The 16,671-nt window shown below is 34.3% G+C and overlaps 1 protein-coding gene across 9 annotated transcripts in view; it reads right to left on the bottom strand.

The window, feature by feature from the left end:
* The window catches only part of RFX3 (regulatory factor X3), a 321,175-nt gene that overhangs the window by 278,289 nt on the left and 26,215 nt on the right, over positions 1 to 16,671 (bottom strand). Inside the window, exon 2 of one of the 9 annotated variants that reach the window (XM_063649557.1) lies at positions 8,328 to 8,395. The exons of the other annotated variants lie outside the window; for them this stretch is intronic. The gene's annotated coding sequence lies outside the window, so the exon portion shown is untranslated. The remainder of the gene's footprint in view (positions 1 to 8,327; positions 8,396 to 16,671) is intronic. 9 annotated transcript variants of the gene reach the window in all.

The following is a 16,671-nucleotide window of genomic DNA, read 5'->3' as shown; positions in this document are numbered from 1 at the left end:
GCATATGAAATGGTACAACCTTTCTAGAGAACAATCTGATAATTGATAAAAATATTCTAAATGTACCCAGCATTTACTCAGCAATTCCATTCCTAGGAATTCATATAAAGAAAATAATTGGACAGCTACACAAAGATGCACATACATGCCAAAATACTGTATAGGATACCACCCAAATGTCTATGTAGAGAATTGTTTAAATACATGATACATACATACAATGCTAATAAAGATACAAAATTTTATTCATTACCATTAAAAGATATTCAAAATGAGTGTGAAAGTAAAAAAACAAATGGTATGACCCAATTTTCATAATAAACTTTGATTTGTAGGAGAAAAGAGCACATACACACACAAGCAGAAGCACACCAAAGAGTGCCAGAGTGAGCACATATGCACTCACAGAGAAATCCCGAGAAGACATGACAATAATGCTCAAGCAGATATGTAGTCATCTGTGAGCACAAGAATATATATATTTTTACTTTCTTTGTATGTTTCTATATTTTCTGAATGCTTCCCATTAAGCATATACAAACTTTTATAATTGCAATTTAATAAAATTGTTTTCACTTAAAATAATGTCAACTATCATAAGCATGAACAGGTTCTGTGAACTTTGAATGTTAATTACGTTTAATATAAAATATTGCCCAAAAAACAGCTGATATGGATACTGAATGAAGATTTACATTTTATTCCTTTTTCAAATGATGGATTCAAAATCATAAAACCCTCATAGTTGTTTCTATTCACATGTATTAGAATGGGAATTTATTTTAAAATGTCACTTAAAAATGAAAATGAAACAGATATGTATAAGTGTTACAAAATACACTTATGCTAAGTGTGCCATATTATATGTCTTTGAATAACTTGCATATGTAAGGGTCTAGAGACCTTGATTCTATAACTGAAAAAAAAATCCAGCATCACTTGGTATGTCCACTTGGGAGCTTATTAACTTATGCTTATTATTTACACAGTTTAATGGGAATTCTCAATTAGCTATGGGTAGACTATCCATAACCAATCTTGCTTTTGAGTTTAGTCATTGTACCAAGAGTATAAGCAGTTTAGCTATTTGCTTCATAGATCTCTCAGCTGTTTATTTTGCATTATGCCAGGATTTAGCAAAAATAAATACTTAAAATCAATTATTCCACTTGGATAGTGGATGGGCAGGCAAGTAGGCAGCTACTACTCTCTCAGGGCTGAGCCTGAGTATCACCCAGATACACCACTACCCGACCCCCAAACAGGAGACTTTAGGAAATGTTTAGGGTCATTTTAGTTGTCACAATGATGCAGGGAGGGGAGTGATTCTAATGCCATTTTGGCCCAGAGATGTCAAATATGCTGCAACATGGGGTACCCCACCAAGATATGTCCAATCTATAATAACAATAGTGTCCCTGTTGAGACAGGTACCATTTTCTTGCTCAATGTTGTATTTCCAGACTACTGCATAACAAGTATTAAATAAATATTTGTTGAATAAAACCAAAATATGCAATTTATGGCACTGAATGAGACACAGATAATACAAAGGAGGGAAAAGAAGTGAAAACAGAAAAACCAGATTCTACCTCTACCTAAGATAGGCCATAGTGGCCGGGCTCTGTTATACTTAGGGGAACTCTATAATCAGACACACTGATATCTAAAATACTTACAAAAGCACAGTAATTCACATTCAAATCCAGATTATAGATATCCAGGTATATGCTTTCCTCTATTAGTAAAGATCAGCAACTGTGTCAGTTGAAGACATACATACCAGTGCCAATCTTGCCGTGGCAACACTGTAGAGTACGGTTTCTGGAGTAAACTGCTGGGTTTGAGTCTGATTTTATACATGCATTACCTGAGTAAATTACTTGATATCTTAACACAGTATTTATAAACTTGGGAATTTACCTCATGTCTTCTAGTATAAGCCTTCTCATCTACAAAATGGAGTAATGAAACAGGTTCACCACCCCCTACTCTAAATCTATGGGCCAGATATATTACACAACTCAAAATTTTTTGAATTTTGTGAAGTAATACCAAATATATATATATAACATCCCAGGTGAATATAGGGCAGCAACTCATAATCATACACACTAATGCTTCTGTAGCAAAAAATAAAAATAATGTTCCAGACATAGGATATATAAAGACCCTTACATAGCTTCACCTCACTTAGTTCAAGTTTTTCAGCCAAATTAGTTTGCTATAAACATAGGAAACCATTTTCAAACCCTTTGAATTTCAGAAATGAATATAAAAGATCATGGATGTATAGTACCTACTTCCCTCGGAGGCAGCACGTAAAAATTAAATGAGTTCATATAAGGTGCTTACCCCAGTGCCTGGCACACAACTAGCACTTAATAAATACTAGTTATTGTTATGAAATGTTAGCTAGCTAGTGTATGAAATACAAGACAATGAAAGGTAGCTAAAGGAGTCAGTAGACTTACAGAGAAGGAGGTGGGTAGGGATGAGTAGTGGTCAGAGGGACCTAAGATAACTACACTAATCAAAATAAAACAAAATGAGAGTTGATTAACCATAAATTGCAAGAAAATAATGTATCTGTCACATTTAACTCTTAAGTACACATTTACTTCCTTTTGATAGATGGGAGTTTCTCCAGAAGTTAGTATCTGAAAACATTTAGTATTTTCTAGTTCACATGTGGTTTTCTACTTACAACTCTATGTAGCTTTCTTACTAAAAGCAGATCAAGTTTTTGAAGATTTTTAATCCAGGTAGGACCAAAACTGGTTTCTCCCTAAGGTAATAAAGCAATTAAGTTTTTGTTGCCTACCACAGAATATAGTAAAATTTGGGCAGTTAAATAGTAAACAAAGGCTGGGAGCAGTGGCTCAACCTGTAATCCTAACCCTTCGGGAGGCCAAAGAGGAAGGCTCACTTGAGGACAGGAGTTCAAGACCAGCCTGAGCAACATAGGGAGACCCCCCACCCCACCATCTCTACAAAAAGAAAAGAAAAAAAAAACAGCTGGGCATGATGACACACCTCTAGTCCTAGCTACTTGGGAGGCTAAGGCAGGAGGCTGAAGCGGGAAGACTGCTGGAGCCAGGGAGTTCAAGGCTTCAGTGAACTATGATGGTATCACCGCACTCCAGTCTGGGAAACAGAGCAAGAGACGGTCTCAAAACAAAATTAATTAAATTAATAGTAAATGCAAAAAATAAAAATAAAAAACATACTGAAAACCATTTCCCCCTGGAAATGACTGGAGTTAACTCTGCCCCTATATCACCTCCCTGTTCTATTGGTTTTTCCTAACCCAATCTACTGAAGAAACTTTTACATTTATATAAGAAATGAATGAAACTATTACTTCTGAAGCACTATTCTGTGCCAGGCACTGGATTACGCACTTTGCATAAGTCCTTTACTTAATTTTCACAAGTCTTCAAGGTAACAATTAATGTCCTTATGTTACATAAGAATATTGAATTAGTAAGTGAGTGAACCAATAGTCAAACTCAGGTTTGACTGACTCAAAAAACCATAAGCTGCTTACGCTAGACCACTTTGCCAAAGGATACTACTTCATTCTCACCTTGTTGACTAATTTTTTGCTTCCCTCTGTATTTGTTATCAATTATTTTTAAAGTGTACATAATACGGAATTTGTAATCTCTCTCAGAATAAAAGAATTTTAGTTATCTCTATAATCCCAAATTTGAAATGAACTTGTAATTTTTATCTTAGTTTATCTCTGAAAAACAATTTAAAATCTGCAAAAGTTACATGCATCATCTTTAGTTATAAGAGAATATTCATAAATATATAGCAATACATTTCCAAGCAATTAGCATCAGAATTATAATCAAAGAACTTTAAACCTGGTAAAGACTTTTAAGAATAATAGATATTGGCTGAGTGCAGTGGCTCACACCTGTAATCCCAACACTTTGGGAGGCCAGGGTGGGTGGATCACCTGAAGTTGGGAGTTTGAGACCAGCCTGACCAACGTGGAGAAACCCTGTCTCTACTAAAAATACAAAATTAGCCAGGCATGGTGGCACACGCCTGTAATCTCAGCTACTGGGGAGGCTGAGGCAGGGGAATCGCTTGAACCCAGGAGGCGGAGGTTGCAGTGAGCAGAGATCATCCCATTGCACTCCAGCCTGGGCAACAAAAGCGAAACTCCGTCTCAAACCAAAAAAAAAAAAAAAAAAAGAATAATACAGATATTATTTAGATGAATTACTAACTATTCTGGTCTTAAAAGATTTTTGTGGGGTATGACCTACCAAATATTCCTCTATACCCTACTCCAGAGCCCAGTGAACTTTTAGGGACTGTCTTCTTTATGACAAATAAAAATCACCCTTTCTAAAAGCTTTCAAGGCAACAAGTTACGGCTCTCTTTAACATATTATGCTGCTTTTATCGATTTTACCTGGGAGTTTGGAACAAAGAGTAAAGAGAAATACAAATAAATTTGAAAACTAATTTTAAGTTCTTTCCTCTCCTTTCCTATACAAAATAGTTTCCATGGCTCCAATCTTTTCTCACTGCTGTCAATACCCATTTTTTCTGCCCTTTTCAGGGTCTCTCCAACTGTTTTATGTCCAGAATAAACTATGGACAAAATAATGAAACTTTATTAGTTCAGAGTGTTTAGTTTAGTACTCTAAACTAAAAGCTCAAAGACCAAGTTAAAGAAAAATAATAATCACCAGCTTTTGAATATTAAACTCCAGATTCATGCTCATCTCTAAAAGTACAAAATTGCTAATACATATTCAATTTGTAGAATGCTATGATTTGAGTCTAAACAATTACTTCGAATTTGTGTGATTAACTTCTAACCCTTATTAAATATTATCATGTTTTTGATGGGCCCCTGATACGATTTATTTTCTATGTGCACATAAGTAATTTCATAGACTGTTACAATAAGATTTAAATGCACATTTGGGTAAAGTAAAAACATATTTTGGAGCTCATTATTATCAGAGACTCTAGAATTCTACAATATGAAGAAGGAGCCATTTCTAGAAACTATTACCATTACTTATAAATGCTATCATAACCTAGAATTTTCTTTCTTTTTTTTAATAGAGACAGGCTCTCCCTGTGTTGCCCAGGCTGGTCTCCAATTCCTGGGCTCAAGGGATCCTTCTACCTTGACATCCCAAAGTACTGAGATTATAGGCACAAGCCACCATGCCCACCCTAGACTTTTCAAAGTTCTATAAACAGACAATAGCTTATGGAAATTACTTTTAACAACCAATGTACTTAATTAAATACCAGGCTTGGGGTTATGAAATTCAAGCAATATTTTAAGTTGTACAAAGAATGAGGATATTTACTAATGTCACTTTATGCCCAAGACATGCTATGTTTAATATGGACAGTTTCTATTTTTTTATAATTTTTCACATTTATATTTTAAAACTATACTACTCTTTAAAGACCAATTGTTATTGGCCCTGGTAAAAGGTTAGTAACTTGTATATCCTGTGTACAGTATTAAGTCAGTAAATATTAGGTGGAAAGCAATAAAAGTAAAGGAAACTGCCAAGAGTCTAATTCTTATTTCTATATCCACGATGCCATTAGAAAAAGCAGCATATAACTTTGATCATCACTTCTAGCAACTGCAATAACAAAAAGAGAGGTATAGATTACTACTCTAATTTACAGTCCTTCCACCTAGAAAAGCAATATAGAGAGCAGCTTTGAAACCCTGTCTCCCAGTAAAGTACTACTCAGAGTCCTAATTTAAAAAGAGACAAAAATGGACCTGCTCTGCTTCCAATTATCCCTCCAAAGGTGTCCCCTGAAAATTCAAATTATTAAAAATATGATTTAAAAATTATTAATAGAGTAGATACAAATACTAGAGTAAGAGTCAAAAGATCTGGAAAAGTGTTTGTTGACCTTTCTATCTCAGTTTCCTCATCCTAAATTTGGAAACAATTCCTTCCCCATATAACTTACTGTTGGGAAAAGCTAAATAAGATGCTACACACAAAAGAGCTTTGTAAAGCATGACCTTTGTGTAGCATGACCTATCAAAATATGAGGCATATTATAATTACTGTTCTATAGGCTAGGTAATATTTTAAAATAAACGTGCTTCTTTTCCTACCACTCCCATTCCCAAGATAATTCCTTACTTCACATACTACAAAGGAGTTTAATGTTATCAAAATGAAAAGAGGTCCAAAAATCAAATTAAAAGAGAAAAAGAGGGAAGGAGAAACACATATAGAATTGTTCTCTACTGCTTCTCTCAGATAATTTAAGATAAGCTCATTTCCTATTACTTTACCAAGAGAAGGACTTCACCAACAAATCTATTGATTAATTTCCTCTAAACTACTTTTGATAAATAAGTTTGCAAGCACTTTTAATAAAAGTATACTATGGAAACGCTTTTCTCCAAATCCATAAAAAGATTCACAATTATTAGGTATAATATCAATGCCCATAGTCAAATATCTTCAATCATGAAAACTGAGTGATAAGGGAAAAGAACGTCCAACTGGTTTGTTTGACACAGACAACTCAAATGGTTTGAGAAGTATAATAAAACTGTAATTATTTCCTAGGAAAACTACTTAAAAGAGTTGGTACTAAGTCCCTTTAAATATACTACCTATGATAAAGATTATTGTAACTCTGAAATTGTAACTTCTATACATAAATGCAATTACCAACTATAAATAATGTTGTCAAGGCCTTAGACACAAAACCACTCAATTTTTCTTTCAACTTTAGATCCATAAAATTGTAGAAAATGCATAGAGGAATTTTTGATGTACTTTACAGAGGACTTACGCAGAACCACAAGTTTGAAATGGAGGCTACAGCTTCAGCTTATTTCCCTTGAGCTTTGTCTCTTAACTAGCAGATTGAGTGTTTACCTTCCCAAAGAAACTAAAGAGTATCCTCCATGGCTACTAAAACAAAGACCATACATCAAATTGAAATAAGGAGTACCTTGTTCCCTGTGAAGACTGATGGATTCTATTTCATCATCACATCTTTGATTGAAACAATATGAACACAATTTTTAGAACTTAGAAATTAAAGTGTAGTATTTAAAGATAATTAACACTTTTCAAAAATTTGCTAGATTATACATGCTTACAAAAAAGTAAATCACATTATTTTTAAATAATACCAATTTTAATAATATAAGCTTCATTTATCAAAAATTAAGAAACATTAAAATAGCAACGTTTGATCATCCTCAATGGGCTGGCAATTGCGTTTCAACTCTTTGGAAAGGTAAGGAAGTAATTTGGATGCAAACATAACCTCAAAGACCAATGATGATGACAGCTTACAAGTACTCACAGACACTATGCCTATACCTCTGACACCCTTCCCACCTATCCACCCCACCCTGACTCCTGCTTTTTTCATCTTTCTGAATGCCAGTGGAAGACCTCTCTTTAAAGTACTGTTTGTAGTGGAAGCAGAAGTTCACACAAACAAGCTGCTGCATCTTCCTACATAACAAAACTATTACTGAGTAGTCGAGTAGGGGAATTATGACATCAGCAGTATATTAACCAATTACTCTACCAAATACTTAATATCTACCGATAAGCATGCTACTGTATCATTGGCTTAATTTGATAAAGTCAACTATTATTTTTCTACCTTTAATTGAAACTTACTTTGATATAGGCTTAATGCTTAGTCTATGAAACCACTATGAAAATATATGTGGCATATATACTTATTTGACTGCCATTTTAGAATGACAAACCCATACATCACACAGGGTCACATATGGGTATCAAAGGACAGGAAAAGACTAACCTATGAGTCTCATATTTGTGCTCTCAATCCACTCTGAGTAGTGCCTGAAAATTTTACATTATCGGAGTTCCAGTGCTCTTTCTTTATTGTTCCTCTATAAACTCTGTGTGGCAGTTATGACTTTTAAATGCAGCATGACCTTAATCCTACCTGGGGCAGGATTAGTTGGGATAGGAAGTTGGTAGGTGGAAAGGAAGGAATTCTCTTGTGGTTTTTACAGCACCACAGAAAGCTAGGTTAACTGAAGCATTTAAAAATATAAACTGAAAACACATAACTATGTAAATAATACTTTTTCTTGAAAACATATATAGTAGTGATAGAAAATAAAGTTCTTCACCATATTAACTATTGCCAACCATCAAGAAAAGAAAAACATCAAAATATGAAAAAAGAAAATTACTACTGAAAAAATTCAGACACGAGACTCCATATATGACATCTCAAAATACTCTGTATTATGTACACACAGTTCATTATTTATAAAGAACATGTGTTCAAATTACCTCATATTCCTTCCATGAGCCAAACTCAACGTATTCTCTACCATAAAATGCCAGAATGACCAAGTGGCCTAAAATATTAAAAGCAAGAACAATTAGTTCACATTAAAAGTGAATTTTTTTAATATGTAGAAGCCAGGTGACTATTTAAAATTATTATGTTTATAGATAAGTATTAATTATATTAATTACATAACTGAATTATTTTAGAAGTATTTCTTCACATGAATGCACTGATATTTTTAGATGTTTCTGATTTAGCCAAAAAAGATACTGCTTTTGATTTTACGTGAGAGAATTTTTAGTTTTCAAAGAACTATAATTCAAAGAATAATCATAGTATTGTAATAATAAGAAATATAAATTAGGGGAAATCTCAGAAAAAGGATCCTTTAAAAGAATATGTGCTTTTAAACTGTGAAGATGAGAGAGGAAACAATTCTGAAAATCACCCTGCTAATTTCTTGTAGAGAAGCAAAAGTGAGAATGATTTAGCGCTGACATGCATTTGCTCACTCCTTAAAAATAATTTAGTTTTATAGAAATTTTTAAAAGAAAGATCTTTTGTTCAAGGAAGGAGAATACACAATTTATTTTTAAACTAATTATCTTTATTGGCTAGTAAAGTAAATGTGGAGTAGCAATGATATACAAACATAGTTACATGTATGTGTTTATGTATGTTCCCTAAATTTGGCCCATGATATCAGAGATCAACTTATTACAAAGTATATCTGATAATTTAGTTAACTATAAAGAGCATCGTAGTTACCTGGCATGATTTGGCTTTACCTTTTTTCTTTAAAGGTAAAGGTGACATTAAGTGACAGTTGCCATAAATTTTTATATTGCTCCATTAGACACAGAAAAGTAACAAAGCAAACAGGCACAGCTGAGTATATATGAATAGGCAACAGTCTAAATACACATATTTGGGATTACTTGAAGAAGACAAGACAAGGATCACTAAAACAATCACAGGTGTTTGCTGCGTATTTAGGTGATAACAAACCAGATACATCAAAAATGTGATAATCTACAGTAATAAACACACTTGGATTCTCAAAAAGAATTTGGCAATTTTAACTATATTATTATATTTTCTTACTTTACTCTCAGTATATTTTCTGACATGAGGCCTTATTTGTAGTACACATATATTATTAACTAAGCGACTACACAATACTTAACAATTTTGAACAACATGAGTCAAACATATCTGCAGTTATAAATGTTTATAATTCAACCTACTCCATTACTTCTAATCCTTTTCTCCTACTACCTTTCCCTATATATACCTTGTAAATATCAAGTGAAAATCTTAGGCCAGTCTACAGTCATCTGTGTTCTTTACTTCTTTCCAAATAAATTACAAATAAAACATATTCTTTGAACATATCTTTCACTGTTTCCTATCTCATTGTGAGCAAAAACCACAATTGCTTAGGATCTCTTTGTTTTTTATGATTACAACTTCCTCAGGTATACCAGTTTACTGATGATACAAATTTCTGTCACTCAACTTTAAAATCCAATTCATTTCTTAAAAGTTCCTTCTTGTATATTATTCAATTATTCATTTAAGAAAGACTAGTTGTTTGGTATCACACATACAAAAATTAAATATATAATACAGTCCCTCCACACTAAGAGTTTACAGATGACCATGCTAATCGATGCTATCTATCTACCATCCGAAGTGCTACATTGGCCTCACCCACAAAACCTTATTTTCCTTGTTTCTTTCTATATTCTACAATGACTTTATTTTCATCTCTGACACAACTATTCAAAATATTTATTCTGCCCTTCAAAATTTATTGAGTCAGTACTAGATGCTTGGCAATGTGCTAGGAGGTAACTAGGTGCTGGAGGATATAATGGTGAGCAAAACATGGCTATTCTACATTCAGGTCCCATTCTACCGACTCCCAAATACTGTCCTACTTTCTAAGTGGCTCCATAATTCTCCTGAAACCCAGTGATCTTTCATCTTTTTTCACTCGCATTTTCTCATACCCCATAACTAATAGTAAATAAGCCCTGCTCATTTGTCACTCATGTCAGATGTCCCTTCCAGCGCAACTGTGAGACTCAGGCGAGAGGGCCCATTGCCCTTGGGCCACACACTTTAGAGAGCTTGCTTTGGCCCTCTGGCCAGGTACCTCCTTGGGAGGCAAGAATTCTGCACAGCCCAGGACCACACTCCCTGAATCCTTCAGACTCTACTTCAGCACATTCCCAGGACCCCAAATTCCCATGCAAAGTTCTTGACTATACTCCTCATGACAGATGGAGATTCAGGCATACTCAACTCTAGGCCTACAGGGTAGTCAACAGATAGCTTGCAAGGGGTGGGGCAACGTTGCCTGCGGGATGATCTTGTGGGCATGCTATGGCAAAGAGCCCAGGATATGAAAAATGGAGGTAGACTGCAGGACACAGACGAGGTGACAAAGGGTCAGCTCTCCCTTTGCCACTATGCTCTAGAACAGAACTGCTTAAAAAATCTGAGAATTCTAAGTGGTCATTTATCTCATTATAAAGCTGTTTCTGGTCAAGTTAGGAGGTCAGAGGATGTTTGATTTAACCATTTCTTTACTGATATGCAACATTTAAGTATGGAGAAATATAATGAGTGAGCTTTCATTTATATTCTTGCTCTTATTGGTGTTGGGGTGGGCCTGATTCCCCACATCCTATTTACAAGGATGGCTGCCCAGCCTGAATCTTCATTATAACTCATCAAATAATAACAGTATTATTATTATAGTAGTAGCAGTCATAAATGTTGTATTGATAATAATTTACTGAAGGTCCTAGCATGGTGCCAGGCATCTAACCTGTATTAGGCTCTTTCACACCCTCAGTAATATTTACAACCCCACTGGCTAGTTGTTATCTACATCTTATCCATGAACTCAAAGTAAAAGACTAGCAGAAAAAGGATTTCAACCAAAGTCTTTCTCAATTAAAAGCCCAAGTTCTGTACCATATGCTTCCTTTCAGATGATTAAGAGAGGTTCCCCTGACTTCAGATCCACTCTGCTATCTATCCTACACAGATTTCCCAGATTAACCTCCCTAAAGGGCCAGTTTCATCTTAACATGTGATCCATCTTTAAAAAATATACACTAGGCCAGGCGCGGTGGCTCACCCCTGTAATCCCAGCACTTTGGGAGGCAGAGGCGGGCAGATCACGAGGTCAGGAGATCGAGACCATTCTGGCTAACATGGTGAAACCCCATCTCTACTAAAAATACAAAAAATTTTCCGGGCGTGGTGGCATGCACCTGTAGTCCCAGCTACTCAGGAAGCTGGGGCAGGAGAATGGTGTGAACCCAGGAGGCGGAGCTTGCAGTGAGCCGAGATGGCACCACTGCACTCCAGCCTGGGCGACACAGCAAGACTCGTCTCAAAAAAAAAAAAAAAAAAAAAATATATATATATATATATATATACACACACTGGCTGGTTATCCTATAAACTTAGTTAAGGTCCAAATCCTAAGCCATTTCCTTTCCAGTCCATCTGCTTCACAATTTCCCAACAAGCTCTTCAAACTCTTTATACCAAAATCATACTTGCCTCTATGCCATCATATGCTTAACCTCTTCCTCACAGCCAATAAACCTCCAAAACAACCTTTTAAGATCCATGTCCTGCTTTACCTCATCTCTGAAGGTTTCCCTAACCACTCAAGCCCATAAATCTTTTTCTTTCCATTTTTCTATATCCCCATAATACTGAGTCTTGAACCAGTCAATAAGTAATTAACCTATGTACTTAGTATGATGAGAGCCACAAAAGATATCACGTATCTTTTGACTTCAAATCACTTTATGTAATTAATCTTGTTAGAAGACACTATAGAAAAAAAGACTGATAAAGTGGCTCTAGAGACAGAGTACCTGGCTGAAAATTCTGCCTCAATCATATATTTGCATAGACTCTGGTGTTAAATTTGCATAGTATAGTAACAAGCAGCAGTTCTTTTGTGATAAGCAGAGTTGTTCACCTGGAACCCCTTCAGATCTTAAATTTTTTGAGAATCCCAAAGAACTTTTGTTGGGATGTGTTATATCCAGTCATGTACTGATAAATGTTTAAAACCAACATTCCACTCTTTCCCTCCCCACCAAAAAAAGTCAGATTTGTGATTTCTACTAATTTCCATGGTGTGTATACTTCTGGAATGGCTACTTTTCAAGCTAGAAATGTGACATTCTGAATGCAGAATTAAGAAGAGATGAGCAACAGTGGCTCTCTCCAGCTGGTAAGGCTTCAGTAAATCATAGTTGTAACTATCTATACCCATCTGATTAGAAAATAAAACAGGGAAATATAATAAACATTCATTAATTTAAAAAAATAGTAATCATTCTATGTTAATATTTTTTAAATTATAAAATAATCTAAATTTTCCAAAATAAAATTTGATAACTATGGAACTGGTGTACATTTTTATAAAATCCATTAATGTCTTGCTTAATAGAAGATGGATTCTCACATCTAGCTCTGCACTCAATCTGCTGTTTTGTCTGAAGTTATGAAGAAAATGCAGCCTCACACAGACAGGGAATTGAAAAAGGGCCTCCAGGGGGTCTTCCACTCACACTTTGAGAAGCATTTATATATAGTGTACAGTTTGCATAAAAGATTTTGGTGTTAAAAGGCCTTACCAATAGTGAGAGTCTGGACAAGTTTGGTAGTTTAATTAGTTTTTCTCACCTAGTAATTATATCAATATGAAGAATTCTAACTTTAAATTGCCCTGAAAAGGAAGTCCACACTATTTCATATGTGTATGTATTTACATATGTATGTATATTAATGTACGTGTATATATATTATACTTTCCCCTATTCAACCATTCAAAGTGCTTAGAATATCAAGGAAAAAAAGATAACCATAAAGCAAGAACTTCTCCATTTTTAGGAAAAAAAAATTCTATGTAGCAAGAAAATTTATGAAGCTAATGTATGAATCTTCACTGAGCTAGACATAATATGCAATTAAGCATAAAAGGTAAAATTATGTTCTACATTTCTACAAGTGGTCAACTGTACTGTACCATCCATAAGTCAGAGATTGCGGCACACAAAATAAATTAGAATTACATATTCATTGATGTAAAAAAATGGCGGCTATCAATAGAATATATTTTAACTCTGAAATTTAACATTTCTGGATTTTGGGCAGTATTTAATTCTTTAAAATGTCATTAAGTGGCTTAATAATATGCATACATAAATTGTACTCAAGAAAAAAAATCATTAATTTAAAATGTGCAGAACAATAGAATCAGCTAGTGGTTTTAGCTGAAAGACTGTATCTGCGTAACTACAACTGTGTAAGTACTGTTTCCCCTGGCTCTAAAAGTATCACTTTAGCCTGGTTTTCTTCCCACTCTTAAAATATCAAGGCAATGTTAAGCATGTTCTGTGCCTCTTCCTTTCATTAATCTTAGGCTGGATTTACCCTCCTCAAAGAATTGAAATAGGATAGCCACTGCCTAAACCAGTTTAATCACACTAGCTACTTCAAACCACTATTATATTTCAAACCACTTCTATTCTTTTAAAAATATTACCTTATAATTAAATTAAATGCCTTTATGGTCACTTAAGCAACAACAGAATATATTCAAATATAAACCATATTTTGTTAATCAATGATGAGCACATTAAATAGTTTTAGGGGAGGGGCCAAAAAGTGCCAAAGGTAATCAAACTTTTATGTGACTCCACTGTTGCCTTACTTCTTCTAAGCAGAAGCTATATTCATTTTCAGTTCTCTTCTATCAACATTGTAAGGTGCTTACACAAGCCTGGGCAGGTTAGTCACTTCTGCTCGTACAGATTTTTACATGGAAGAAAATTTTAAAGAGAGGCTGTTTAATACGAGCCTCGTTGTATATATTTAATAAAATAACTAAACTTGTTAATCAAATTTTACTCTTTGTGCAAAGTAATAAGTATTTCATCTCTTAGTGCATATTTTTTTCTGTTACTGCTCCTGTAATCTTTAAAGATCCTGCCCCAAGATTGAAATCTGAATGAGAGGTCATTTCATAAAAGTTTAAAGAATTCTTAATCACTTACCAATACTGAAAATGACTTAATATACAGTACACAACATTCCTCTTTGAAAACAATTTTGTTTGTCTACTGCCATGTTACTATTTTCAGCTGCTACCCTCTCCTGCAAAACCCTCCTCATATCCTATACCACAAAGACTACGCCAGAACGATGAAAATAAGAATACTAGCGTCTACAGTTCGAGTACTAATTCTGTACTATCATGTTAAGCTCTCTCTATACGCTTATCTCATTTTCCCTTTCACTTTATCTTTCATTTTAAACCCCTATAGAGTAGGTAATATTTCCATTTTTACATTAAAAATCTGGGATCAAGGCAGTTAAGGAACTTATTTAAGGATAATTAGCTATCAAATAACAAAACCAGGATTTGAACTCTGGTTTCTCTTATTCAATAGAACTCACATTTTTCCCTAACAACTTTGCAAGCTAACACACTTCATGCAAGATGCATCAGATTAAAATAATTACGCTAAAGATGTAAGTCAAAGATACTTGTGTATGTGGAACTGGCATACAACTGTCTCACACAGCACAGTCTGCATCTTTGTGGAAATTTCACAGATCCATGCAAGTACTACAACAAGCCTTCTATTAATGTTGTGACAGTCCTGACAAAAATCTACATTCAAGATTAGTTGCAGGAGGTAATCTTCCCACAAACCTGCTTCATACTAAACCTGTGTTTGTGTCTTCAAGAGTGAGCTGTGATTTGATCCTCACAGGCTGATCTACAGTGTTTATGCCATACCTCATGATGTGAAATATAGGGACAAAGTCTTGAAATGTTACAATATGTACCAATTCAGGCTACTTAACTGCTAAACTACAATCAGAATAATTGATAGGCAGTACTATTCTATAAAGTGCTACAGTCACTATTGTAAGTCACTATAGTATATAACAAAGTAAACAGAAATATCTTGAAGGTAACAAGTGCCACAAGGAATTCTTCTCTAAATAAGCAAACAATTCAATGTTCTGAAAGTGATGCCCAAATTTAAATATTAAATTCACAGTGGCTCCAGTGGATTATTAAAGGATAAAGAAAAAAACTGATAACCTCGCGGTGAAACTTCCAAAAATTAGAGTTTTGCCTAGTAAAGGCAGTATTTACATTGAGCTGGAGCTGTAACTCATCACTTAGCAGGAAAAAGATGCTTTGGTGAAGTCATGCTGATCTCTCGAACTAGGATGCCTCATAATAAGGTCCCCTAGTAGGAAATAGTATGATATCAGATGGGTGTATAAAAATATCTCAATGGGAAATGCCACAGTGGGCAAACTATTATTACAGGAATACGAAAGAATACACCACTTAATCACTGATAAACATCTCTACCTCAAGCAAATGTGTTAGAAAAAAAATTGCTTACACTATACCATTTACTTGTTCTATGCCATAAGCTTGCTTAAAGAGGCTGATTTTACCTTTAGCTGAAGCTGTGTATTTTCTAATCTGTTTAGGGCAGCTGTCAAGTAATCAGAGTAAGCAGTGCCATTTTAATAAGGAAGTCTTTTAATGAAATATAATAGGTCACAAATACCTAATTTCTGCTCTTTACTGTAATTGCCAGTCTTTACTATAACTGCCACTTTAACAATCTTTTCCAAATGCTGACACAAAAGATGAACAAATCAAGGGTATTAGCATGTGTGTATATTTACAGCTTATTGCTGTCAAAGACTGTAGTTCCAACTCTAGCAGCTATATGAGGATCTGATTCTTTTGATGGAAGCATCTTGTTTCAGGTTGTGAATGTATCTGAATTAATCTCCTTTTCATGTCTACATTAGCAATCACATACTAAAGGACACAAAGGAGAAATGTTAAGTTACAGCACAATATTACACTCTTAGGAATATCACCAATACTTTTACTGTCACTGTAAAGGATTATATATTTTAACACTTTACTCTTCTTTAATAAATTCTGTGCTCCACTACTTACTAGTTCTTAATTTCAAAAAATGTTGTTCATATACAGTTCAAATAGCCTGTTTTCTTAGACAGATTTTAAGTTTATTATAATCATCAGTTTTATATGAACATCACTTAAATCACATAAAACTACAAGGGGCTGCTGCAAAATTAAATAGAGGATCACAACAAGAGTGAGAAAACAGAAATATAAATTTTTTATTTTTAAAAAGTATGATTATTTTGCTATAGTACATTTTTAAGTTGTTGATAAACTGTTTAAAAATACTTCCCTGAAAACTTCTTTACATGATATCCTTTTGT

The sequence above is a fragment of the Pongo pygmaeus genome, chromosome 13, assembly GCF_028885625.2.
Source record: "Pongo pygmaeus isolate AG05252 chromosome 13, NHGRI_mPonPyg2-v2.0_pri, whole genome shotgun sequence".
Lineage (NCBI taxonomy): Eukaryota > Metazoa > Chordata > Mammalia > Primates > Hominidae > Pongo > Pongo pygmaeus.
The sequence above is the reverse complement of the archived record's forward strand: the minus strand, read 5'-3'. Positions and strand labels throughout refer to the sequence as shown.